This window comes from Vanessa atalanta, chromosome 6 (genome assembly GCF_905147765.1).
Source record: "Vanessa atalanta chromosome 6, ilVanAtal1.2, whole genome shotgun sequence".
Classification (NCBI taxonomy): Eukaryota; Metazoa; Arthropoda; class Insecta; order Lepidoptera; family Nymphalidae; genus Vanessa; species Vanessa atalanta.
In genome coordinates, this window is record NC_061876.1 from 9777985 (window position 1) to 9791541 (window position 13557).

Consider the following 13557-nt stretch of genomic DNA (forward strand, 5'->3'; position numbering starts at 1 on the left):
TTTGTAGAGTTTTTTAGTTATGAGAGACAAGTTCATAAGTTTATGTTGGTTGTAAATGTAATTAAAGGACCATTTCATTCCATTCTATTATGCATTTTGTTTCTTGTGAATATATTTTTAAGCTAATACCTCGACGCTCAACTAATGAGAGCCCGTATTATTGTGGATACGCTATTATGCAGACAGTCATCTGACACATGCAGGTGTCCTTACGATATTTGCTTTCATCACTGATCAAGAAATAAAAAAGGCTGGCTTGGCTTGGCTTGGCTTTTATTGTATTGGTATATACAATGTGAAAGTTCTCTATAATTATTATTTTTTATGTTATAGGTTGGTGGACCGGCAAAAATGCCACCAGATGTTAAGTGGTCACCACCGCCATAGACATTGGCTCAGTTAGAAATATTAACCATCCCTTATTTCGTCAATGCGCCACCAACCTTGAGAACAAAGACGTTATGTCTCTTGTGCCTGTAGTTACACTGGCACATTCATCCTTCGAACCGGTACACAACAATACCAAAATTTGCTGCTTGGCGGCAGAATATCTGATAAGTAGGTGGTACCTACCCAAACGGACTTGCACAAAGCCCTACCACCAAGTTATCTCGTCATATTAGGAGACAGAGACAGAGACAAAATATGTAATAATTATAATAAATAATTTCATTCTATTAATACATTTTTAACAATATCCATGGTTACGATTATTATCTTGACCTTATTTACCTTCCACCTAAAATAAGCCTCAAGTAAAAAGTTACCTTAGAAAGTTAATAAATATTCAATTTCAAAATAACATCTCGAAATTAAATCAAATCCATAAAAATATTTGTTCCTTTCTCTCAAAGTATATCTTACCTTGTTTCAACGAACACAAAGCCGACCACGTAGCGAAGGGGGGGAGAGAGATGTACTAAGGAAGTTTTAAGTTATTCGTTAGAGAAAACCTCGGGACCCCCGAGGTTAAAACTTCGGTAAGCTGTGGTCGCGCGGTCGCATTAAAAATACTACTCAAAGAAAATATCTTAATCTGATGTTGAATGAAGTAATGAATTGCTCTTCGGGTTCCTTTGTTGATTAATAAATATAGAGACAGTTTAACATCAGTAACTCGAAGAATCATTAATGTTTTGATTTATAGAAACTCGAAAAAAGAATATTTATAATTTTTTTAGCATTAAAGTAATATTATACAATAAAAAAATTAGGATTAATTAATTCTTATTATATATTTTTTTTATGTTTTAATTAAATTACATTATAATATTATGTATAATGTATTGTATCAAAATAAATAACATAACCAATTGTAAAATTTAAAAGAATCTTTAAAGAGCGTTTCTGTGGTCCAATTCAATTGCTCCAAACAACCAATTTATAAATAATTCGAAATATAATTCTGTGATGAAAAATATTTTGACGAACCATTATATAAAAGGATCGAATTACTTTTATATATTTTGAAACGTTTATTAGTTTAAAAAAATGTACAGATACAAAAGAATTTCACACACTCGCAGTGAATCCACGGGCGGAAACTAGTTTAACTGTAACAATTGACGGTTAAATCAAATTAAAATTACATTTTATTCCATAAACGATTTATATTTTGTAAGATATTTTTAGTAACAAAAATATCTTACAATCATTTTTTTGTTGTAACCAATCCGTTCACAGCTAAACGAATTGTTAAATAAAAAATATGTCGATTGATTCCGTCACGAGTCCCCGTGACATCATAACAATGAACAAATTGTATTGTCAGAGGTCTTTACAGGCTGCGTCAATCAGTGACAACTTCGGTACGCCAACCTAAGGCAATTTGTGTTTCATTTTGAAAGGTGTCCCAACTTATAATTGGTGTCGAGTTATTAGCGGGACGAACAATGCTCGACTGGGAAGTGGTAACAGCACACGTTAACAAAGGTGCCCGTAACAAGTCATGGACGTTCGTTTATTTTGAACGTTTTTTATTTTTAACCAGATATCCTTTGTTACTATAGATTGTTTTAGAATTGTAGGCAATTATTTCATTTTTTATTTAATATCGGTAGGTGGGTCACCGTCGCCAAGATATACTGACTATATAGGATCTAATAAAAATCCCTTACATCGCCAAGGCGCCACCTACCTTGGGAATTAAGAAGTTAAGTCCCTTGTGTCTGAAGTTACAATAGCTCACTCGCCCTCAAAATTAGAACACAACAATACTCAGTTTAGATGGTTGACGGCAGAATGTGATCAGCAGGTGGTATAATTTAAACCTACATATCTGCATACACAAAGACATATCAGCAAGTAAGCTTAAGATTCATAGCTGAGTGGGTATATTTGGAACACAAGGTCCGTTGGGTTCTCATTAGGTAAATCTGTTGAACGTTTGCACACTCTTTCATAAAGTAGGTAGGTAGCCTGGCAAATAGGCCTCCTGATGCTAAGTGCTCCCCACCTTACATAGACATTGGCGCTACAAAAAATAAAAATTGTATCACATATTGCTAGCTAGATGTTCCGCTTTATTTCGTGGCATGATGTTAATAATCCTCCTCATTCCTCAAGGATTAATCAATCAAATACAATAAAAAAACAAATCTGACTGATAGTATGCATTACAAAAATACTCAAGACAAATTATATTATTTTTGTATATTACAGGAGTATTATAGTATTCCTAGTATTCGTCTGTCTGTTGCTACAAAGCGATTGTAATTTCCGGTTCCTAGAAATCTGAGTAGCGAGTCAGTACCGAGCGAATTGGATATTTGAAAACGGGATTACAATTTAAATCGATATAAAAATTAAATGCATATTTGTATGTTATCTTCAAGACGATATTAAATATTACTTCATACTACACTATCTACGAATGTCTTATTCACATGTCTTGTGAACGAGACATTCGTAGATAATCTCGAAATATCGAACTCCACCCGATAAAAAAATTGTAAATATCCCGTTTCAAATACTTATAGTAATAAAAATAACCATGTTAATTTAAAATCCGATATTAAATATATTATTCCAAGAGTTATTAATTTATCATACTAAGAATATATAACGGATTAACGCCAAACCTGCCAATCTAATTATACGGAACTCTAATTGTTTAGTTAGTACAGTCATTATATACTTTTCAAATCACATGTGAGCCTAGAAGACTGATTTTTAGTTATGTGTGTGTGTGCGGTGTTTAGAAAATCTTTAACTGGAATCGAGATTTATAATTGTCATCAAAAAGGTCTATACAATATTTTAGGGTTTTTTTATGCTCTACAATTTAAACATCTGATTTTTATAAGTATAAGTCATATAAGCTAATGGGCCACCTGAGGTTAAGTGGTCATTAGTATCCAAATATATCGGCCAGAAATATTAATCATTCCTTATATCACCAATGCTCCGCCAACCTTGGAAACTACGGTGTTATACCCTAGTGACTGGTTGCGGGCTGCAGAAGACCGGTCGTTGTGGCGATCTTTGGGGGAGGCCTATGTCCAGCAGTGGACGTCCTTCGGCTAACATGATGACTATAATTAACTGGCTCACTCAGCTTTCAAACTGGAATGTAGCAATACAAAGTATTGCTGTTTGGCGGTAGAATATATATCTTACTATATTTATTTATTTGAGATAGGTACATCTACAACATATATATTAAACACATCTAATACATATACTAATCAGAGATATCCAAAACACTTATATCGTAACTTACAGTGTGACGCTTGACAAAAAGTTTTTGTAAAGTGTAGCCTAACCGAAAAAATATTTAACAAAACCAATAAATATATTCTAAAAATAAATAAATAAATATATAATTCTATCTTCTAGAAAATTATATAAAAAAATTTATTGTATAATCTAGTATTGATCTAGTAGTGGTACATAACATAAATAAACCCAACGACGCTTGTTTAAACTTGAGCCAGTAACCTATGGTTATTATCGACTGTATGATCTTGCCAAATATTAATAGGCATAAACATAAATCATCGCGTGATATACTTTCACGCCTTCATGGTTCACCTTTGCAGCTAGCGTTAGCGCTATTAGGGAAATTCGGCAAGTCACTGTTGTCTAATACTGACAACAAGATTAGCCTATCTACCTTGTTTTATTTTAACTAGCTAATAACTCATTGCACTCGGAAATTAAAATCTTTACTCCTAAATTAAATAAAGATAAGAAATATAATACTATAAAAAACTATTATTAATAATAATATTACATGTTATATGCTGATCAGGTTAACGGTGTCGAAGTATATTAATGTAAAACAGATATAACAATATCCTTTTTTGTGTTCTGTACCAGTAAAGGAAAAAAAGAACCCTTATAAGATAACTTCGTTGTCCGTCTGTTGTATGTCTATCCGTCAAGACCTTTCTTCTCAGGAACGCATACAGGAATTGATACCCAATAATTAGGTCTGCGATAAGGTCAACCCTCTGTGTCAACGCAATCAAAACATGGCCGTTTAGGTCACATTTCCGATACATTTGCAAAGGGAATCAAAACATATACGGTACTTCCCGTTAAAATACAACGGATGTCTATTTCATGAAATTAAGAGAGAAGCAGTAGTATATTTGTACTTGTAAGAAAAAAATGTATATTTGTTCTTGTTGTCGCATCAGTGTAGTTTCGTCTGTATCTGTATCTTTATATCTGTACCACTAGGGTACGGAACCCTCAGTGCGCAAAGCCGTATCGCAATACAGTTTTATTTATATATAAGACGAGTTTTTAAATAAGTATTTATAATGACGACCCTAATTAACTTTTCAACGCCGACGTAGATTCAGGAAGTCGTGACCGCGCCGCTACACCTCATATTAAGACTAAATCCTTTTAAATGCATAAATAATTTAGCTGATGAGGATTAAGACCTTTAGCATTTACACCGTACTATTGCAGTATTTATAATTCGTTATAAATACTGAAATATACACATATAATTTTAAAAATTATGAACGTTGTTGTATAATTGTAATTTTAACACGATACATTAAATGTATAGACAATATTATATCATTTTCAATTCTGAATGAAATAAATATTTATTTTTAATAGGAAAATACAATAAAATATGATCATTCTGATGAAGTCTGATAGTATAATTTAGCATTAGCAGCCTGTTAATTTTCCCACTGCTGGTCTAAAGGCCTCCTCTCCCTTTGAGGAGAAGGTTTGGAGCATATTCCACCACGCTGCTCCAATGCGGGTTGGTGGAATACACATGTGGCAGAATTTCGTTGAAATTAGACACATGCAGGTTTCCTCACGATTTTTGCCTTCACCACCGATCACGAGATGAATTATAAACACAAATTAAGCACATTAAAGTTCAGTGGTGCCTGCCTGGGTTTGAACCCGAAATCATCGGTTAAGATGCACGCGTTCTAACCACTGGGCCATCTCGTATTATAAATTATAATTTATCACTCTTAGTATAATTATATTATGTAAAATCGAATTATACTTTATACGAATACGTTTCATTACAATTTAAAAACTATAAGTCATAAATTAAATACGTATTTAATTAATTGTTTGATATAACTTTGAAGTATTCACTACTTTAATACATACATATAAATGTACCAAAACGTAGCCTTAATTGCTATTTATAACTTCACTAGCTGGTAGCTTCATTTAATACAATTTGTTAAATAACGATTCAAAAGTGCTTGTAAAAGCCTACTTAAATAAATTTTATTTTGATTATGACTATAAATTATAAAAAATAGAACCTACATTTTAAAAAATAAAGAAAAATTATTATATATATCAACATGTTAAATCATACACGCGTTGTAAGTTTTTAAATTCGTTTTAAAAACGTTAAACAAACTCATAATACAATTAGATTACCGGTGAAACGTGTTACGTGTCGGTGTGACGCTGTGACATTATTCGTATGAGACGTAGCTCAGCGACCCTCGTCTTCTGGCTGCATAGTAATCCCCTTAATAGATTCAGACGGACGGCGCACTGTACCTACTGATAAATAGAAGAAAAGCGAATGCTTTCATATTTGCAATACAGATTGTATTTCGATGTAATCATGATACAATTACAATAACAGAATATAGCTGAATTTGGAAATGTATACTGTATTCATGCAAATAAACTATAGAAATATCGTTTTACATTAAGGAAAACATTTTAAATAGTAACTCAAGTACATGAATCATCAATGGAGTTTGTGTCAAATTAATAAAAATTTGAATACTTATACTCACCAGTCGCAATGTAGATTACCGATAAGAACCGACGAAACAACTAAGTAGTCTGTTTACCAATATTTCAAATACAATGTTATGTCAATTCAGTTTATATAAGATATCCTGCCTGAAAGTCAAGTGAATTTGGAGTTAGTTCGTATAGAATAGTTCTACTAATGTCTACACCCAGTACTAAGAAAATAAACTTTAGAAATAATAGACTGAATATATTTATTACATAACAATTATTAACATTTAAGTCTTAATTATATACGAATTACAACGTTACACTTTTAAGATTTTCGCACTAGTCCAATTGTTTTAACTGCAATTGCGACGTAAACATTATTTGGAATAAGAGACGAAAATAAAATAATTAATTATGTACAAAAATAAATAAAAAATAAATTTAAATAAACAAACAAAACAACATAACATTGCAATAAAAGATACAAATTGCAACTGCTTGAATATGATAATTTTACAAACAAACTATAGAGGTCAGTATGTTGTCCCGCTTCGCTTTATTTTCCACCCTTTAATTCCATTCTGTTAATTGAAATTTAAAAGAATATGTATAAAGATAAATAATTTAATTCGGCACGAAAAGGGTTAAGATTGTCAGTTGTCACCAAATAAAAAACCCGGACGAAAGGGAAATCGTGTAATGTTACATAAATAATTTGATTTAAGTATATCGAAATTAATTATTTAAGATGCATTAAAATGCACTTCCCTTAACCGATTTACGGACTCTTTATTTATAAAGTAAATTAAATTTTAAAGATGTTACTGTTAGAACTAACTAAATCTTTTAAAATCCGAAATTAAAATTAAAGCTGACCAATCTATTAGGAATATTCCATGAGTCATGCAGTCATGCACATTTAGAATATGAGTTTGTGAGTTTTTATGTGTGTGTGTGTAGATCGAGCTGGAACTTTTACACGAACAGGAGAACTCTAAGACCTGGGATTTGTAAATGAGTTTGTGTATCTGGGATCATTTATAAGCAATTAGAGAATCTGCGACAGAGAAATCAGGAGACGTATGAAGATGACCAAAGCAACTATGAGTTAGTTAACTAGAATCTGGAAAAACAGGAAAGTCCTCTGTACGGTTCGAATATGTTATCCATGCAGCTGACCGAAAGAAGATCGAGGCTTTCGAAATGTGGTGGTGTGGTGAAGAATTTCGCGCATACTGTGGAAACCAAAAAAAAAACAACAAATCCATCTGGTACAGACTACCAGAAGTAAACATTATATCACCACCAATCATTAAATTAATCACCAGATTATCCACTATATGCCAACTATATGCCAAGAGTATGTACCAGACTCCCAGATTATCCACTTTATGCCAACGAGTCCTAACTAAGGACTCGTTGGCATATTGGTGATATTGTCTGGAGACAACCACAAAATCTGGGAGAATTGATTGTAGTAGGGAAGATTGAGAATAAAAGATGGTCGATCACCTACCCGCTGGTCCGATTAGTTTCAAAATATAACGGAACTTAATATTCCAACCGTCCTGAGACAAGCTGAAGACTGAGTCGTGTGGAGGAAGCTAGTCGACCTATGAGTAAAGGCATTTCAGGACAAGTACGACCTTCCTTCAAGTGCACAAAGAAGAAGAGGAAGTTTGTATGAGTTTGTATGATGATAAAACAAGTGGATAAAAACGTGGCTCTTTACAGAAGATTGAGAGCCTAAATCCGGTCCAGCACATCTGACTTTTATGTATTAAATTGTTTGTTGGTCCACAAAACAAATTTATAATAAACCAAAACAGGGATGCTGTTACAATTGATTTTGGGAATATAACATACAAATGATTTTATTTTTCTCGATGCAGACACAGAATGTCATCTGACCTACAGTAACAAAGATCTTAAACTTATTAAAAATATTTTAAATTTCTGTAACAAATAATTAACTACAAAGTGTTTTTTTTTTAATTTTACCTAATGAGGCTACAGAACGATTGGTAAAAATATAAAAATGCTCTATAAAAATGGAGTATCTGTGTATATGATTACAGTTCGTGACATTTGTTATTGGAGTAAAGAGGTGATAGAAAAATCCTGGACCTCGTAGCAGAGACTCCACACTTACAGTATAGTACTCAAGGATATTTCGAACTGTGGTACTAAATATAAGACTGGACAACTTACGTTACTTAAACGTTATAAACTGTCTATTAATTTCTGCTAATCGAAGTTCAACTTGTGAAGAGTAACGCTGAAGGCTAACTTTTATGCACTCTGTTATATGTGTATTTGTCACAGCCAGCTCCAAGTACCTTTCATAGAAGGAAAGTAATTGTTTGAGTACATATCTATTTATTTTCTGAGAGTCTTTGAACGGATTAGAAGTCTGGTGAAATTTAAATATATTTTATTTGAACGGCACTTTCGGTTGGATATGTAGAATGTAAGCTGGCTGAAGAGACTGTTCCATGACTCGGCAGTTTGAAGTATTACCTGTCTTCCTTGTCTTTTATTTCTTATAATAACTAACGTACAAAAACATAAATATATAAAAAAAATATTTACTCGTCTTACGTATGACATTAAGTCCTAATCACGTGACTCGATGATTTTATTTAAAATCCACTTTGATATTGGTAAAGAGATAAATCATAAAAAATATTCATCAAACTATTTACATTTTTACATATAATGTATATAAAATAATTTTTTATGTATATGAAAAAATATATAAGAAAATAAAATATAAAAACTAACTTACACTTTCCCCGTGCAATCGAAATTTCGATAATATGGACGCAACTCCGTTTGGGAAGAAACCACCAACTCACCGAATGTCTGTCAATATTGTAATACGTAGCTGAGACTGGACTGTGATGGATACGCTTGCCGAAAGCTGGATCAACGAATTTGAACAGTATTGGTGAGCAACTATTTCTGATCGACAAGGCACCCGAATGGAAGACTATTTAGAAAGATATATGTATAAAATTGTGTTTAAACTTATAGTATCATACTTTTTATTTGCACTGTATGTTATTGCTATAATTGTATAGTTATGAAAAATCCAAACAAAAATCTATTAACATGATAATTGTTTAAGTGTGACTGTGCAGGAAAATCCGAAACCATTGAAGATTCGGTGAATCTGTTTTAGGAGGTATTAAGTATTATTTAATACTGTTGCTCTTCCACGGTCAAACTATAGAACCAAATTTGATGAAATATGGTTGAAAGCAAGCTTGAACTCCAAGGATAGGCTATTTGCCTAATAATTAATGACCATCCTAAAAAGCAAGTGAGGCCGCTAATATGTGGTATAATCAATTTTTCGGTCAAATATGTGTAGATGATAACAATTAATAAAATTCAATAAATTATTTTGGATACTGGTCACTTTAAGTAAAATTTGACAGCAGAGGAAGAAAAAAGTAGAGTGCAGTAGAAGTGTCAAATTGAATAAAATACTTATCTTAAAAAGCACTAACACTAGCAAATGAAGATATGAGTAGATGAATGTAACGTGTAACATTTTGGAAATATTTAACATTTCGTTACAACGTATAAATTTATGATATCAAATTCTATTTTTACAAAATGTAACATACATATAACCTTTCTTCAATTAAGCTAAGTAAAACAAAAGACAAGCGTCCGTTAAGATAAAATAAAAAATATCTGATACTCTACCGACAAACAGTAATACTTTGTAATGATATTTACCGGTTTGAAGGGTGAGTGAGTCAATGTGATTACAGCAACGAGATGTTATATAACCTTCCCGCGCAGAGTAGCGCATTGTATGTAATGGTTCATATTACTTACAGGAGGTACTGAGTTTGTTGGACGATACTGATTGCTTACCTGTAAAATTACTTTGTTTCTCATATTACCACCATCCTGATGGTAAGTGGTAGTGGAGCCCAAACGCGAAGACGGCCAGTACAGTCAAGGGAATGAACTACACTGGCCGCCATTCTATTATTTTTCTCAACGTTTCTAAATTGTTCATTGCTCTTGACTTTAGTAAGTTAACAATTTCACTTAGTAGGGCTTTGTGCAAACCCGTTTGGTTACGTGTCACACACCGATCCGATATTCTACCGCCAAACATCAGTACCCAGTATTATTGTGCTTCGGGTTGAAGGTAAGTGAGACAGTGTAGTTAGTTCCCCAAGATTAGTGGCGCATTAGCGATCTAGTGAAAGGAATATCTCTTAAAGCCTATTTCTACCAGGTGACCCATTGGCTCGTCCGCCTACCTACATAATAAAAAAAAACTCATGTTCTGTACTACAAATAATGTGGTCTTCTGATAACTTGAAACAAGTAGTTTATATAAACTCATGATATGTAGACATGTGATTTTTTTATTAAGAAACAAATGAAAATCAATGAAGGCGACTGAAATTGTTAGACTAAGTGGTAAAAATAAATGTTTATAGCGTTTAATAATTGTTTGTGATAGTAACTAGCAAGCGTCGAGTTAAATAAGGACAATGTCAATACTAAACGGTCAGTAGGCAGCCTATCTCTAATCCAATTGTATTATACTCGTAACTGTTGTGCGAAACTATCAGATTAAATTACGGAAATCGCTTTAGAACATTAATATGAGAGTAAATTGAAAAATATATTTGAATCTTTTTCATGTTTTCATAACATTGTTTATTATTTAAGAATCCGAATTCGTTCTTTACGGGGCCAGTAATTTGTACATAAGTACGATAGTATTAGTGCTATATTATCTACAACATAGTATTAAATTACGTACTTATTACGTATTTGTACTGCGGTAAAACGCCTATATATTTTTTTATACAACACTTATGTTCGATAAAGAAATATATAATTATAGAATTTAAAAAAAAAATCAATTTTTATTCAGAATACGGGCTGCTATTATGAAAGAATAATAATCTATGGATTAGTTTCATTAGACTTTACATTCACAGATAGATCGTTTATTGATTTACTTTCAATGGACAAAGTAAAAACTTACAAACTTATGTTACAAAATAAAAGGCTAAATATAAAGTAAATGTGATTTTATTCATTGAACTTTGTTAAAAGAACATACAGAATAAAATCGGGCACTGAGTGTACCCTCACAAACTACTACACAAGCATACCTATTCGTATACACATACGTAAATAATGCAATATACAAGTAAATAAATTAAGATAATAAATAATAATAATGCAGAGGACTTTAATTATATTTCAATTTTCAATTTGCCTCGTTTAAGTGGAAGAATTGTTAAACAATTGACTGTAACTCGGAATAGTATGTGGGTGGCAAAAAAGAGTTTCAGAGCTGAAATACGTCAAGCGCTCTTTAAGGAAACATGCTTTTTGGGGATCGTAGAATATATATAGTAAAGGACAAGTAGACTCCAATATAGAAGGTATTGGTAACAACTTTAACTTTTGACTTTTTTTTTGAGATTTTAGTTTTTAGTTGTAAATGGAAGAATATTTTTCGAAAGTCTCAGAGCTGGTAGGCAAAAATAGTTCATCTCGCCTATGCAACTTGAAGCGCCAAGACAAAGAATTATCTACTATATGAGATTTTTTTAAGATTGTAAATACGCCATTGTAACCATTAACATTAATCAAAGAGGAAAATTCAGGTTGACTAATTTTGTACCATTGATTATTTATTAGGATTTATTAAAAGCCCATTTGTATGACACCACACTGTAATTTTATAGAGTTTGTAATTTAATATATTGACAGCATTAGCGATATATTTGGCGTTCTATATGTAATGTGTTGTTGTTGAATGATTGTGAGCAACATTTATTGGTGTGATTGATTCAAAATTTTGTATCCTGAGTTTTCAATTATATAATCCCTGACCTAAAGCTGAGATATCATCAATAATGGCAATGACGGAACGTTGTAAGAGTGTTTTTTTTTGTAGGATATTAATATATAAAAAAAATATCTTTTACTCAATCAATTTAGCAAAAATAGTACTAAATATAAAATCTTCATTAGCATCTTTTTAGAAAATTATTTCTTAATAAAAATAACAAAGTAAAAAAAATATTTCGAACTTACGAAACCTAAGCATACTTCTAATTTTTTTTATTAATAAATTCCTCCCGTGCGAAGCCGTGGTGGGTCGCTATATAGTGTATATTCATTTTTAGCTGGTTCAGGTTAGTTCATTTAATAAAGTAATGTTGACGATGTTTAAAATTAAGGCCTCTAAATTGACGATGCTTTTTATATTTATTTAACGGTTACATAAATTTTTAGTTAGTCAGGATTCTCTTATTTTTAGACTAAAATATATCCGGGGGTGTAACTCAGTGGTAGAGTGTCTGCTTCGCATGCTGAAAGTCCTGGGTTCAAATCCCAGCACCTCCAAATTTTTTTTATCTGTCTCGTATGAAAGTCAATTTAAATAAACATTCGTTATATTTTAATGAACTTTTTTATTATCACTGAATTATAATTATCACTTCTGAAATAATGGTGAAATTATTGTCGAACTGACTATTTTCTTTATGAAGATTCATATGAATTATTCCAATATTTTTTTGCTATATAGTATTGTATTATTATCCTTCGAAATAAAAGTCCTAAAGGTTTAACCAGTGATAAACATTCGCTACTCAACCTTTGCGCCCATACTTTGCTTATCCCTCCCCGTCATATCAATCTTCAGATCAGAACGCAACAATAACAAGTATTGTTGTTTGGTGGTAAAATATATTATTATGAGTGGATCGTGCCTACAATACAGACTACACCATTGTGTATATACCTATCACCAAGTAGATCTTCACTGTCACAACCTTCGAATATATTTATAACTCCAAATATAGTAATTAAAAAGACAAAGATTCATACCCGTGACCTTCTCTTTGAATTAAATTTGCATTAAAATACATTCATTTTAAATAACTGAAATATATACGAACTCACTTACAGAGATTTTATTTTGAGAAAGCCACGGCTTATAACTCTCGCTGTTGATTAGTTTTCCTCGAAAACTTCTTACAAAGTATTCAGCTTACAACGAACCGTCTTAAATTATAAAGGAAATTTCTATTTATTAATTGCCTTTTCATGGAATCAATAATTAAATGGAAAACATTATGATCTTGTGTAGCGCTAGCTTATTATTTGTAACGTATTACAAATTGTATGTGAAAAAAAGATACGATTACAGAACTTACGAGTAAATTATCAAATTAATGACAGAAAGAAACAAAAATAAATAATAGCCTCTCCAACTTACATAAAATCCGTACAAACGTCAACAGTCTCTTATAAGCTAACTTTATTTATCTCGTAAAGTACTTGTTAATACAA

At 31.8% G+C, this 13557-nt stretch overlaps 1 non-coding gene across 1 annotated transcript; it reads left to right on the plus strand.

Annotated features, from left to right (window-relative positions):
• The first annotated feature begins 12534 nt into the window (after positions 1 to 12534).
• Positions 12535 to 12606, plus strand: Trnaa-cgc. Its single transcript has one exon. It is a non-coding gene; the product is annotated as a tRNA-Ala (tRNA).
• The last annotated feature ends 951 nt before the right edge of the window (positions 12607 to 13557 follow it).